The sequence below is a fragment of the Schistocerca piceifrons genome, chromosome X (assembly GCF_021461385.2).
Source record: "Schistocerca piceifrons isolate TAMUIC-IGC-003096 chromosome X, iqSchPice1.1, whole genome shotgun sequence".
Lineage (NCBI taxonomy): Eukaryota > Metazoa > Arthropoda > Insecta > Orthoptera > Acrididae > Schistocerca > Schistocerca piceifrons.
Window position 1 is genome coordinate 190135619 of NC_060149.1, and position 15957 is coordinate 190151575.

Consider the following 15957-nt stretch of genomic DNA (forward strand, 5'->3'; position numbering starts at 1 on the left):
CAGTATCTGTACGCGATTAGTGTCCTAGAGTTTTGACAACATGAAAACCGTAAAAATTGTGGTTGACAAACTCTACAGAAATATCAGCTGTAGGGCCACTGCAGGTAATAGACAACAACATTTCATTTTGTTTCATTTATTCTTTATTGTAGTAAACATAAACTTAATGCATTACAATTAGTGATGGTAACTATAGCATAAGTTAAATCTTACTATATGATAAGATAAATAAGATACAAAAAAGATTGTACAGTGCTCACAGTCAAAACATGCAGGGTATCATATAAAATCTAATAACAATACTTATAATTAGAGGCCATCGAGGCAATAGGGAAATTTTAATACAAGCCAGTTCCTGAGCTTGGTTTTAAATTTTGAATCTTCATGGTCTTTCCGATATCTTGGTAATTTATTATAAGAAACTGCTCCTTTCACATATGGACTGTTTACAATACAGGTAAAATATCTTCTTATTCTAAAATAATCATTCTTATGTATGGTGCTGTATTCATACACTTGACTATTGACAAGAGTGTATTTTTTGTCCTCTTTCACCAGTATAACAGTTAGATAAATATAGAGTACATAAAATGTGAGCAATTTCTGGCCAAATTTAAATAATTATTTGCACCATCTTCTTGTATCTCCCTTGGCAACCAGGCTAATTATTCTTTTTTTCCACAAGAAAACACTATTTCTGTAATGGTAGAAGTGCCACCTCACAATGCCAAACTATATGAAATGTAGAGATAAATTACCCAACATATACCACTTTGAAGTATGCCTGTCCAAATAACGGAAAACCCTCATAGCAGGTAGATACTGCTCGATATCCTTCAGCATAAATATTCACTATGCTTGTTCCAGTAAAATTTATGCAAAAAAAAATCCTAAAAACTTATACAAAGATCCTTTCTCTCAGAACTTACATTATCATTTACAATTGATAAGGAAGGAACATTATTTCCTATGCCACAGTTAACTAGTTCAGTTTTGCTTACATTTACTTTAAAATCTATTTCTGCAAAGAAATGAAATGTGAAAACAGCAAAAGTGGTGACATCAGACTCTAATTCTAAATAGTTACTTGACCAGCACAGGCCAGACTTGTTGTCAACTTACATACAGGTGGATACATCCCAAACTGCAGGGAGGTCATTGACGTAGTAAATGTCAAGATACCAACCACACTGGGAGCATTGAGGAACTCCTGAACTGACAATGCAATTAGCAGATCACACACTCTTTATTGCCTTACCATCATTGAAGTGAATTTCAGTGCACTGAGTTGTGTTTTGAAGAGAGAAATGGATAAGTCTTAATATCCAACCATCAACATCATAGGCAATACATTTATGCAGAAGAATGGTTGACCCAGTCACAGGTGTTTGATAAGCCAAGGCACATATTCACTACCTTATATCCGGAGTCAAGCTTATCAAGTGCTACACATACAAACTCCATGACACTAAACATTGTCCTCTGACCCACATGAAAGCCTTGTTGTAAATCAACTATGAGTCCTCTAGAGATAATGTGATCATCTAATTTAAGGGCTAAAATTATTTCAATTAATTTACTGAACATAGATGTAAGTCATATTGCCCTACAGTTTCAAACTTCGGTTCTGGCTCAGTTTTTATGAGTTGGTTTCACTATGGTAATCTTTAATAGCCTGCGATTATACCACTTACATAAACCAACTGAATCAGGTGATTCAAGGCAGGAACCAATTCAAGTTCACATTTTTTCAAGAGATTTGGAGAAAAATTGCCCTGGCTTGATTACGATTCATGATTAATAGTTTAAATGACCTCAGTAACATTTTCAGTAGTCATACTAATGTCTATGTCATCATTTACAGTAGGTCGTTATGAAATGGGCCATTTTTCACAAAATCAACAAAGAAATTAATTTGTCACTAATAATATTGGGGTCATAAATGTCTTAATCCTTTATAACTATAAAAAACCTTTCCTTTATGTGTCTAATGTTATTTAAGAACTCCCAGGAACTCTTTGACACATTGTCAGATGATACAATCTTAGACTGTGTACATTCAATTTTGCTGTTTTATCTACTTACAAATTAGTGATTCATAAATGTTATAACTACATTTGTACAATTTATTTCCAGTATTTACAAAGAGGTCACACATGATATGCATGTCAGATGGAAAACTATGTGTGTAAGCGCCTAAAAAGATCCTACCTTTTGATTGTCATATATGTTATTATTTTTACAAATCTTTGTAAGAGGACAATTCACATCTTAGTGCCACATGAGAATTTTTTTTTTAAAAAAAAGCCTTCTGTTGATTGTTTACCGTTTGACTAAAGAAAACAGTGTCCCAGCTTTCTGAGGTTAAACTACACTTAACAAGTGCAAGTTTTGCATCTGAAAATTTCCTCATATGTTAAAATAACTTAAAACAATCTTGGGGTATTAAATTATTGAAATCAAGTTTAGTGGTCAGCTACAAAATCATTTAGTGCAGTAGCCTCAAAACAATCTGTGTCAGTAATTACATGATCAATAGAAGAGGAACTACTATGTGTAATTGTAGTTGGCAGGTGGCCAAGACAGTGAGTCAGCCAAAAGATGTACTAAGATTCAGAAACATAGTCCTATCATTGTTATCCAACATTTAAATCTCCTCATATACATACACAAATATTTTCACATATATTACACAAAACAACTTCTAGGTTATCATTAAAGACAGAAAAAGTTCCATTTGGGGAACTGTATATCCACAGAATGTGTGATGCAAACGTACAGACTGTTAACTTAATCATAGATCCACACAATAACTGTTCGCTCCTCAAATTTCGGAAATAAAACTTAACAGAGCATCCCCCATATAGAGTGAAACTCCGCCACCTTTACATGCAGTTCTGCAGGACAAAAAGATCAAAGTACATTTCTTAAACTTAAAAATGTTTAGATCGTCAACACCATGTTGATGCTCTGTAAATCGAAAGTGTCAGGAAGAAGATCAGTGACAAATTGTTCCTCATAATAAAACTTATTCCTTAGTCCTCCAGTTTTTTGATTAAGTAGGCATAGGTTCATGTGTTTCAGATTAGTTAGTTATGTAATAGTGAGATCGCTCCTAAGCTGGAGTGGTTACTCAAAGGTTTCTTTCTCTACAAAACCATGATTGATTTTGGTGAGGCTGCTATATTAGAGAAGGGCTTCTAACTTAAGAGTGATTCTGTCATATTTTTAAACAAAAGTGGTTAAAAATTGTGTTGCATCTGGATATAGTACTGAATGTACTACAGGAAACGGTATTCAGTTTCATCAAGCTTCCTCAGGAAAATAGTTTTGACAGTGAGGATGTGTTATCTGCTAGCATCGAAAGTTAACTTATTTTCCCCACTCTCACCCCTGTTGTAGTAGTATACTTTGTACTCCCTCACTCCTTTTAAGGTAGTTTATTTCCTGCTTTTATGTCTTCTTAATTTTTAATTTATCATTTTGCTTTGTTTTCGTGACTTGTTGCGTGTTCTTCCATTCCATAACCAAGGCCACACATCTGAAAGTTGAAAATCATATACGTTTTACAATAACAGAAAAGAACTGACATCCACACTGTGTGTAAATAAGAACATAAACTGATGAAGCGATTTTCATTAAATAAATTTTTAAGTGAAAAAGTCAGTTTTATTGAAGGACAAAAATAGAGTTGTTTATGACATCATTTGCTCCATAGGAAAGGTGAACCGTAATGAAAATGGCACATAGTATCTTTGTATTTCGATGTTTGGTATATTGGTATGCGTATGTTTTTGCTAGCAAAAATCTTGTTCTGAAATGTCGTTTCACTTTTCAGTAATTTACCATATAAAACTGATCAAGAATATCCGCTATGAAGTTTCATTTGGGCATTAATAAACTTTATCACTGTTAGTTCTTCAATTCTGATACTACACTCCAACTTTTTGTATGACATGTGGTATCCCATAACCTCACTTTCACCGTTCAGTTCTGGGCTAAGTCAATTGATGTGACGTGACATGATACGCAGTGTGAATACATCCTGGTTTGATATTTTGTGAGATGACATGATGGACCACTGACGTCTTGTGTTATTTGGCCTATAACATAATGCAAAGAAAATGATATTTGAAAAACACAAATACTTCTACAGAGATATGTACCATACGAAAATCTTTTCAGGTTTCAGCACTTCTACCCATAGCTTCTACAGAAATGGGTGCATACAGTATGAAGGGAATACCGGACGCTGTCTAAATGTAGCGTCATTTGCTGCAATCATGTTACGCAAGACAGCTACATGTTTTGACCTGGAGCTGATATACAGCTACATCAGATCTAGGTTTGGTTGGAACAATAAACCAAACACATTAAAGTGGCAGTGTGTTCTGAGTACACTGGTGCTCAAGAACAGTGCTAGTATGAGTGATTGGAGTAATGCAGATAATACTGAGAAAGTGAGCTCATTCTATGTTAGTTGATTCATGTGCCATTACAGACAAAATGATGAGCACAGTTAGGTTAGTGAAAATAGTAGTTATTTGGAGGCTCTTGATTCAGCAACACACAGTGAATATCAGAAGAATATTAATTATTGTATCACAATGTGTTGTACAAAAGATTCTTGTGATATCAGGTACAAAGAACGTATTAGTGAACCCCACATGAGGCCATATGACCCCCTAATACTGCAAGATGACTGTGGAAAATCCCTTGATTATGAAGGCTTACAGAAGTGCCTTGCTACATGCATCTGAAGTAGTGTTTAGAATTGTGCAGCAAACAGAAAAATGTCGTTATTCCTCTCTTCTGACATTTATGTTGAACTAAAAGATTTCTATGCCAGACATATTAATGCTGTGAGTTGCTTCTTTGATGAACAAATCAATATATACAGGGTAGTCTATCTGAAGTTTCAAATGAGATTATCTCGAAAACTATACACCGGGTCCAATAGTGGGTAAGACAAGTTCATAAGCTCAAAGGGGGACATCAAATTATACTACACGTGACCCCCCCCCCCCCAGCCCCGGCCCCCGTGGGTGGGGCGTGGTTCAACTTTTAAAACTTAAATGGAAACCCCCATTTTTTGCTGCACATTCCGATTCTCCATACAAAAGTAATCAAGTTTTGCCTGAAAAATTTTTTTAAACCATTGACATATGTCGCTGAAATCGAGAAAAATTAAATTTGGGGAAGTACTCCGATTTCTTTAGAATGATCCGAGAAGGACACATGAAATCAATACAAAATGTGCACTAATTCTTTCATTACGTCAAATTAAGCTATTTTTTTTACAAAAAGTATCCTACCTGCCACAGTTTTTGAAGGGAGGAGGCGGAATGGTGTCAAAATCTCGTTAGGGAACTCTTCACAATTACATTACTCACCCGACTGTGGCGCTACCATGGCCAAACTGCGAAATATGGCTCAGTATAAAGGTCGGTGCAATGCGACCAGCCGTCACTTAACTTTCAGATTGTGAACCATAAACATCAACTGATGAAAGTAAATTATTCTTTAGCGAAATATGGCTCACTATTCTCCTACAGATATCATTGATATGATGTAAATTTTAGGTGAATGCCACAACAATTACGTTTCAGCTGTGCATTGTATGAGATCGTTTCCCAAACAGAAGACATCCAAGCGAAAACATTATTCGACATTTGCACTCAATGAGCTCGAAATGGATACAAGCAACGTCCACCTCGTCATCGCGAATACGACGAATACCGAAATCAACTGTTCTGAGGATTTTGAAGGCACATAATTATCATGCGTATCATATCACACTGACGCAGGCATTAACAGCGAAAGATATGCAAATGCACGTGCATTTCTGCCAATGTACCTTGGAAATAATAAGAGGTGACTGATTTTTTTATTTTAGATACTTTATGTTCACCGATGAAGCCACATTCAAAAACAATGGCGAATTAAATCGTCATTATTGTCGTTATTGGTCCACTGTCAATCCACACTAGCACAGACCCGTTGACAATCAACACAAATGGTCGTTAATGGTCTAGTGTGAAATTTGAAATGGTTACTTGATAGGACCGTATTTTTTTCACCAAAATGTTACTGTTATTTACAACTTCTCCACAATAGTTTGTCGGAGCTAATGGAAGATGTTGATTTAGAAACTAGGCAACGAATGTATTTCTAACAGGACAGACAAGCTCCCCATTATGCTAAAAATGTGCGGGGACCGTGGATAGGACGCGGTGGACCAATTCAGTGGCTTCCACGTTCACCAGACCTAACATCTCCTGGTTTTTTCTTGTGGGGTTATTTAAAAGAATATTGTTTGTGAAAGGCAGCCCACAACCCGAAAAAATATGGAGCAACGCATTCGAAGGGGCAAGGGGACTCACACTAATGAAGCACCCCAACATGTGAGAGGCAAGTGGACTCACACTAATGAAGCACCCCGTGGGAACATCATTCTTCTACGTCCATGTTGTTGTTCCTAGGTAACGCTAAAAATAGGATACACTACATTTTGTACAAAAATTGCTTAATTTGGCGTAACAAAAGAAGTGGTGCACATTTTTTTTATCGATTTGATGCGTCTTTCTTGGACAATTCTAAATAAATCAGAGTTCTTCCCCAATTTTACTTTTTTCTCGATTTCAGCACCATCTGTCAATGGTTTAATAAATGTTTCAGACAAAACTTGATTATTTTTTTATTGAGATCCGAATCTGCAATAAAAATGGGTGTTTCCATTTAAGATTTAAAAGTTTCTCCCCACCCCACCCAAGGGGGCAGGGGCTGGAGGTCACGTGTAGTATCATTTGATGTCCCCCTTTGAGCTTACGAACTTGTCTTAGCCACTATTTTTACCCGATGTATAGTTTTCGAGATAATCTTATCCGAAACTTCAGATGGAGAGCACACATGCTGATCTCAGCAGTTGACTGTGAAGAAATACATGGATCACAGCTAGTCTGACATATTGCTACTGACTGCCTTTATATTAGATTAACAGAGCACATAAAAAGCAACACAGCTACAAAGGGCAATTATCACATTTATTTACATAAACCCATACAAAATGGCTTCTGAATTTTCCTTTGGTTGAAAATGTGTGCCAAATAGGTCTGATTCGAAACTCTAGAGTCTAACATTCTACTATTCATGTCATATTCTCATAAACATTCACTGATTGTGTCCAAACTCTTGTGTATTGTAAAACATTGTGTTTTTTCGAACATTTACGAGTGCCGGGAAAAACTCGTACTATATCGTCAATTGTAAACTTAATTCGTGCTTTTTAGAAGCGTTTGGTCACAATGTCCTCATTCAGGACTAGTTATTCCCTATTTTCATTACGTATTTAAGTGAAAATAAGTATATCTTTCAGAATTTTCGGATTCATGGAACCGTAAATTTTCTATAATTTTCGTAAGTTGTGAGTCTTGTGCATAACGTATTTCATAGTAAATCGGCGTTTGTGATTCATAGTTACTATGAATAACCAAAAAATCGTGCGACATCAGTTTTCTCTTATAATGGAAAATTATACTGCCTGCATTTAACGTTAAATAACGTTGCTGTCGAAATTGTTAGCGACCATAATCTGAAAAACGTTACAAAGAAGCAATACATTTTGTACCAAGTTTTCTGTTCTTGTAATAGATATCTCAATTTGGCTGTTGATCACTTCAGCTCTAAGAGGACATTCGTGATATTTGCTATGTGTCAGGCTTATAATTTAAAAGACAATCAGCTAACTTAGCTTAAAATTATTTATTTACTTTTCTGTACAATTATGCATCATAATGCAACCCCACTAATTATGTATTCTCGAGCATGTGCTGAATTAGTCGCCATCCATAAGCAGCTGGAAATCACCCTGATTGCTGTCAAATCAGTGGAAGCTGCTGTGAATGAGTTATGTGCCTGTGATACTAAAGGTACCGCGAGTACAAATCTCTACTGTTGATACTGTCTCTCCTGCAGGAAATACAGGCCCTGTCACTACTTGACCAATTCACTGTAATCAGCGTGTCAATGATAGGTCTAGGAATCGTTTACAGAGGAGATGGGGATCAGGGAGAACTCGAGCTGTTTCACCCAGTCCCTTAACCAACTAATTTTAGGTGTTGTCTTCCACAGAAACCGAAACTGAGCCAGTAAGACTCACTTCACCTATTGGGTAATGTGCTGAGTCCCATGTTAAGAGGAGACAAATACAAAAGGAGAGAAGTCTATTAATCGTTGGCAAGTCAAACGTGCAGCAAAAAATGCTATCCATTTGGGAGGCAACAGTAATGGGTAGGAAGGAACACCACATGTACTCATTGTGCCTGGGGACCTCATACAACATGTTAAAGAGTCTATTCTGGCAGCCACTAAGGGAACAGAGTGTAACCAACAACAGAGTGTGGAGCACAATGCCTATCAACTTGGCTCTGAGACCATACTTGTATCACGCCAGTGACTGCCAGAGAAAGTTGAGAAAATGGGCTTCGCTCAGGGCATTTCAATGAAGTTCACGATCTACAGCATTGACCACAGAACAGAGTGTGGCCCCTGGTTCTGTGTCGAGTGGAAGGTTTGAACCATGTACATCTACAACAACGTACATACTCTGCAAATCACAGTCTGTATTATTCCAATCTCATATAGTTTGTGGAAAGAACAAACACCTATATCTTTCCCTTATATTATTAAGATAATCGTTTCTCCCTGTGCAAGTCGGTGTCATCAAAATATTTTCGCATTCAGAGGAGGAAATCTGTTACTGAAATTTTGTGAGAAGATTCCACCGAAACGAAAAATTCCTTTATTTTAACGATGTCCACTCCAAATCCTGTATAATTTCAGTGACACTTTCTCAACTATTTCACGATAATATAAAATGTGCTGCCCTTATAACACTATCGTATATCACTCTAACGTGAAACATGCTAATGTTACCCTTTGAATGTGGTGAAATTAACAGAAAAACTAAACGGACTTTAACCTTGGGAGTTAATGAAAGTGGTAAGATCATAAGCGAATGAAAAAAAAGAACGGTCGCCAGCCCAATTGGGCACATTAATTGGGAAATACATTTTTAAGAAAATTGAATATTGGTTATTGTATTTACTTTCATTGAGATTCTCTGTGAATAGCAAACAGGATACAAACTGACACAGTGCGCACTGAACTGTGTTTAGCAGCAATTACCAATAACACACACACCAGTAAATTATATGGAGTAGATTTGCATCAAGCTCACACTAAAAACAGCTACACTTAAAAGCAATACTCAATCAAATACTGAAATGTTACTGCATGAAGTGCAGAACTAAATTTGGACATGACGGGCTTTTATCTTAACTGATATGAAAAAAAACAACAAATAAAGGTGAATAATATCACAAATACGTTCTTTAAACTCCTCTACATACACCAGTTTTCCTTACCAACAGCAACAGTTCAATTTTCTTTCTAATAGGTGGAGACTATGATGGGGACCCAGAAACTAGTATAGTTTCACTAGTCAATGCTCTGTAATTATTACAGTAGAAAAATCCCATGCAAAAATCTAATCATTCACTTCACTAGGAGAAGTTCATAATTTACTTTGCAAGACAATAAAATACAACACTGGGCTTAATTAACTTCAAAAAAGAAGCATTCATTATAGAAATCACAACCACACTATTTTTAAAATGAGAATGACTTATTTGCCTTTTTTAACACCTGCGAAGCAGGTATTCTAGAGAGTTATGTTTACACAATCTAGTACTGTAATCCCACAAAGTTATGTTTTGTAATAAACTAAGGATACTTTAGTAAGAGACTATCCAACTTCACTTTTGTGGTTTTAACTTTAGCCTTTTATTATTCCTTTTATATTAGACTAAAAATCACTTTTAAACACTTGAATGGAAAAACTGTTCATTTATATTAGGATACTCTGTTTTAGTAGTACTTAGGTGAGGATCCTGCATAGGTTCATGATCAAGATAGAAAATATGGTTCTGGACACGGACTTATGATATTGTGATTATTATTAAAACAACACACAAATTAACTGGTCCATGCCCATATACATTAATGAACGTATTAAGTTCGTGAAGCTGTGGCAAAGATTTGTGACAAGCGACATGGTTGCTAACTGTACTCACAGCTCTTGATGTTGGAATGCTCTATAAAATCTCTTCATGGCGTCGTATTTTCAACATATTAGAGCCATTCCTTAATGCCGATAATACCAAATAATAGCCTGATCCAAATCCGTGGCAATCTGTTGTAAAGCGGCTTCCAATTGAATCTCATAGCACCGTCGAAGTGTACCATGCTAAGACTAACCACATACTGCATACCATTCACACCAAGCAGCCGCTCAGTTCGACCACCAAAACCGCCTTTTACGTCATGCCATTCCACTTCCGTTGTGGGGGGATCTCCTTACAGCCTTTACATGTTACGAACACAAGTGGCCTAAGCATGAACCGGCTTTCAATAAACATTTTCTTTTTACGAACATACACATATTATAATAATTTATCATTTTAACATATCCTTTTGATTGTTTCATACATACATTACAAAACTCTAATTTTCTTGTCAGACATCAAAGAGTTTAAATGAATCAGAACACACACTTCGTAATTTCAGATACACAATTACATAATGTAAACCTACTTCTAATCGATGTAAGTGTTACACCGTTCTTTGAACTTTGTCGATGTTCTTTGTCAGTCCTATCTGGTAAGGATCCAACACTGCACAGCTATAGTCTAAAAGAGGACAGACAAGTGTCTTTGGTTTGCCTTCTCCACAACGTTTAATATGTTTTCTTTCCAATTTAAGTTGTTTGTTATTGTGATTCCTACGTATTTAGTTGAATTTACAGTCTTTAGGTTTGACTGATGTATCGTATAACCGAAGTTTAAGGGATATCCTTTAGCACTCGTGTGGATGACCCCACACTTTTCATGTTTCAGGGTCAATTGCCAATTTTTGCGCCATAGAGATATCTTTTCTAGATGTTTATCAATTCGTTTTTATCTTCCGATGACTTTACTAGTCGATAGACGACGGCATCATCTGCAAACAACCTGAAATGGCTGCTCAGATTGTGTCCCAAATCGTTTATATACATAAGGAACAGTAACGGGCCTATAACACTACCATGGGAAACGCCAGAAATCACTTATGTTTTACTCGATACGTTTCTGTCAATTACTACGAACTGTGATCTCTCTGACATGAAATCCTGAATCCAGTCACAGTTATGTGACTGGATTCCATAAGCACGCAATTTAATTACAAACCACTTGTGTGGTACAGTGTCAAAAGCCTTCCAGAAATCCATAAATATTGAGTCCATTAGAAATTCCTTATCAATAGCACTCAACACCTCACGTGAGTAAAGAGATAGTTTGGGTCTCAAGAATGATGTTTCCTGCATCCGTGTTGCCTGTGTGTCAATAGGCCGTTTTGTTCGAGAAAATTAATAATATGTTCCAAAATCCTGCTGCATATCGACGTTAATGATATGGGCCTGTAATTTAGTGGATTACTACTAGAACCTGTCTTGAATATTGGTGTGACCTGTCCAACTTTCCAGTCCTTGGGGACAGAGCTTTCGTTGAGTGAATGGTTGTAAATGATTGTTAAGTATGGAGCTATTGCATCAACATACTCTGAAAGGAACCTAACTGGTGCACAGTCTGGACCAGAAGACTTGCTTTTAATAAGTGATTTAAGTAGCTTCACTACTCTGAGGTTATCTACTTCTATGTTACTCATGTTGGCAGCTGTTCTTGATTCGAATTCTAGAATATTTACTTCGTCTCCTTTGGTGAAGGAATTTCGGAAGGCTCTGTTTAATAACTCTACTTTGACGGCACTGTCTTCGATAGTACCTCCATTGCTGTCGCGCTGAGAAGGCATACTTCACACATGACCAGAATCTCTTTGGACTTTCTGCCAGGTTTCGAGACAAAGTTTCGTTGTGGCAACTATTATAAAAATCTCGCATTGGAGTCCACGCTAAATATTGAGCTTCTGTAAAAGATCGCTAATCTTGGAGATTTTGCGTCTGTTTAAATGTGACATGTTTTTTTCGTTGTTCCTGCAACAGGTTCTGACCTGTTTTGTGTACCATGGGGAATCAGCTCCGTCGTTTGTTAATTTATTTGGTATAAATCTCTCAATTGCTGCCGATACTATTTCTTTGAATTCAAGCCACATCTGGGATACACACATGTTGTTAATATGGAAGTACTGTAGATTGTCTCTCCCGAAGGCGTCAAGTAAAGTTTTACCTGCTTTTTTGAAGAGGTATATTATCGTTTATTTTTGGAGGATTTGGGGGTTACCATATTCAGTCTCGCTACGACAACCCTCTGTTCACTAATTCCTGTATCGGTTTTGATGATTGTTATTAACTCAGGGTTATTTGATGCTAACAGGTCAAGTGTGATTCCACATGTCTTTACTGTTCGTGTGCGTTCATGAAGTAACTGCTCGAAATAATTTTCAGGGAATGCGTTTAGGACAATTTCGGATGATGAAGACAGCAAAGCCTATGTGATTAGCTAGACTGTGACTTAAAGTACGAAAATGCTACTGGTTAACTACCAAGAAGTTGCAACAATCTGCCAGAGTTTCAAGTGCTCCTAAAAAGCAGTCAACTTCACATAACAGTAGGTACAAAAAGTTGGTTAAAACACGAAGGGCACAGCAGTGAGGTTTATGGGGAAAATTGAAGACTATATTGAAAGGATAGCCTAATGGGAAATGGAGCTAGTGTACTTGTCTCACTAGACAAGAAACTTAAATTCACAAAGATAGAAACTGAAGCTGCATGTAAGATTGTCTGAGCAGTACTCAGTATCAAGGACGGCCAGACTCATCTCCTTATGTACCCGAAAACTTTAGAGAAAACCTCACTTTGCTAGTATGTAAGTTTCCAGATCATACTGTTGTTGTTGTTGTGGTCTTCAGTCCTGAGACTGGTTTGATGCAGCTCTCCATACTCTATCCTGTGCAAGCTTCTTCATCTCCCAGTACCTGTTGCAACCTACATCCTTCTGAATCTGTTTAGTGTATTCATCTCTTGGTCTGCCTCTATGATTTTTATCCCCCACGCTGCCCTCCAATACTAAATCGGTGATCCCTTGATGCCACAGAATATGCCCCACCAACTGATCCCTTCTCCTAGTCGAGCTGTGTCACAAATTTCTCTTCTCTCCAATTCTGTTCAATACCTCCTCATTAGTTATGTGATCTACCCATCTAATCTTCAGCATTCTTCTGTAGCACCACTTTCGAAAGCTTCTATTGTCTTCTTGTCTAAACTATTTATCGTCCACGTTTCACTTCCATACATGGCTACACTCCATACAAATACTTTCAGAAACGACTTCCTGACACTTAACTCTATACTCGATGTTAACAAGTTTCTCTTCTTCAGAAACGCTTTCCTTGCCATTGCCAGTCTACATTTTATATCCTCTCTACTTCGACCATCATCAGTTATTTTTCTCCCCAAATAGCAGAACTCATTTACTACTTTAAGCCTCTCATTTCCTAGTCTAATCCCCGCACAATCACCCGATTTAATTCGACTACACTCCATTATCCTCGTTTTCTTCTGTTGATGTTCATCTTATATCCTCTTTTCAAGACACTGTCCTTTCCGTTCAGCTGCTCCTCCAGGTCCTTTGCTGTCTCTGACAGAATTACAATGTCATCGGCGAACCTCAAAGTTTTTATTTCTTCTCCATGGATTTTAATTCCTACTCCGAATTTTTCTTTTGTTTCCCTGACTGCCTGCTCAATATATCGATTAAATAACATCAGGGATAGGCTACAACCCTGTCTCACTCCCTTCCCAACCACTGCTTCCCTTTCACGTCCCTCGACTCTTATAACTGCCATCTGGTTTCTGTACAAATTGTAAATAGCCTTTCGCTCCCTGCATTTTACCCCTGCCGCCTTCAGAATTTGAAAGAGAGTATTGCAGTCAACATTGTCAAAAGCTTTCTCTAGGTCTAGAAATGCTACAAACGTAGGTTTGCCTTTCCTTAATCTATTTTCTAAGATAACTCGTAGGGTCAGTATTGCCTCACGTGTTCCAACATTTCTATGGAATCCGAACTGATCTTTCCTGAGGTCGGGTTCTACCAGTTTTTCCATTAGTCTGTAAAGAATTCGTGTTAGTATTTTGCAGCCATGGCTTATTAAACTGATAGTTCGGTAATTTTCACATCTGTCAACACCTGCTTTCTTTGGGATTGGAATAATTATATTCTTCTTGAAGTCTGAAGGTATTTCGTCTGTCTCATACATCTTGCTCACTAGATGGTAGAGTTTTGTTATGCCTGGCTCTCCCATGGCTGTCAGTAGTTCTAATGCAGGGCTTCACAACATATGTGCTCGCGGAGCAAGCTGTGAGCAGCAAGGCGCAAGCACGGAGCTGCGCAAGCACGCTACCCCCACTACCGGACCAGAGCTGAGAGTGGGGAGAGTCACGTGGGGCACACAACAGCTGCCGGCAGTCAATATAAATCCGTGGCCACCTGCAGGTATATCACTCACGAATTATTACTGCAACAATTGAAACAAATAAAGGAGAATGTACACATGCCACATAATTTTATTAGCTTAGTGTATGCCTCTACATTCGTATTAATTAGTGAACTATTACACAATAAGAGGTGTCACTGAAGTGTGAGATTCTCGGTTATCTAGTACTTTTTGCCCTTTACAATTGTGTCTATGTTCGGAGTAATTGTTCTTGTGCATCGTAGGTGCAGCGTGCAGTTTAAATTTTAATCAGACAATGCGTTTCTCAGGCGCGTCTTGTTACATTTCATTGCAGAGAACAGTTGTTCATAAACATACGTGGAACCGAACATTGATATTATTGTAGCCGCCAGTTTGTGCAAACGAGGAAATCTATCCTGAGCAAAGTGTTTGTAGAATTCCAAAATGTTTTTCTTGTTCTGAAATTTGTCTCTGTATTTCTGTCACACTGCAGGTCAATAATTTCTAGTTGCAGCTCAGGACGAATCTCTTCAATATTCGCTGAATATGGAGAGGAGAACAGATCAAAATCACTGTCTAGTGCCATCAGATCTTGAAAGCATTGATCAAATTCTTCCTTAAGGGCAACTAAACTATGGGAATAACGTTCACAGTCTTTGTGAACATCTTGCATGGATGATAATTTAGGAAAATGACCTAGATTTCCTGTTTCCAGCTGACTCACCCAAAGTGTCAATTTCATTTTAAAAGCTCGTATTCGATCTATGAAATGAGTAATTAGCAGATCTTTACCTTGTAGTGGAATGTTCAAAGCATTCAGATGGCTAGTTAAATCTGCTAAGAATGCGAGATTACATTTCCATGAAGGCTGTTTCAATTCAGGAACACACATGTTATTTACTTCCATGAACATATTTATCTCATCTAATAGGCAAAAAAATCGATTTAATAATTCGCCACGACTAAGCCAGCGGACCTCGCTGTAATAAGGCAGGCTGCCACACTGGCTTTCTATATCCTCAAGAAAGCTTTTAAATTGTGTTGTAGCCCATGCTTCCTTATATAATTGGTTGTACGAACAACAACACTCATTACATTTTTTAGAGTGATACTCTATGCACATAAGTTTTCCTGGTGGATCACACAGTAAACGTCCCATATTTCATTCGGCACGGTCAGTTTTTGCATTCTCTCCTTCAACAGCGCAACGAAACCTGATTATTTCCCTGCCATTGCTGGTACACCGTCTGTAGACAATGAAACTAAAGAATTCCATGACAATCCTATTTTTTCAACACTTTCTTCAATACTACTTAAAATATCACCTAGTTATCGAGGAGCTCCTCCCTAACCTGAAGATCTCTTTTAACACCTCTAATAAATATGGCAAGCTGCGCTGTTCCAGTGATATCAACACTTTCGTCCAGAGCTATAGAATAAGCCATGAAA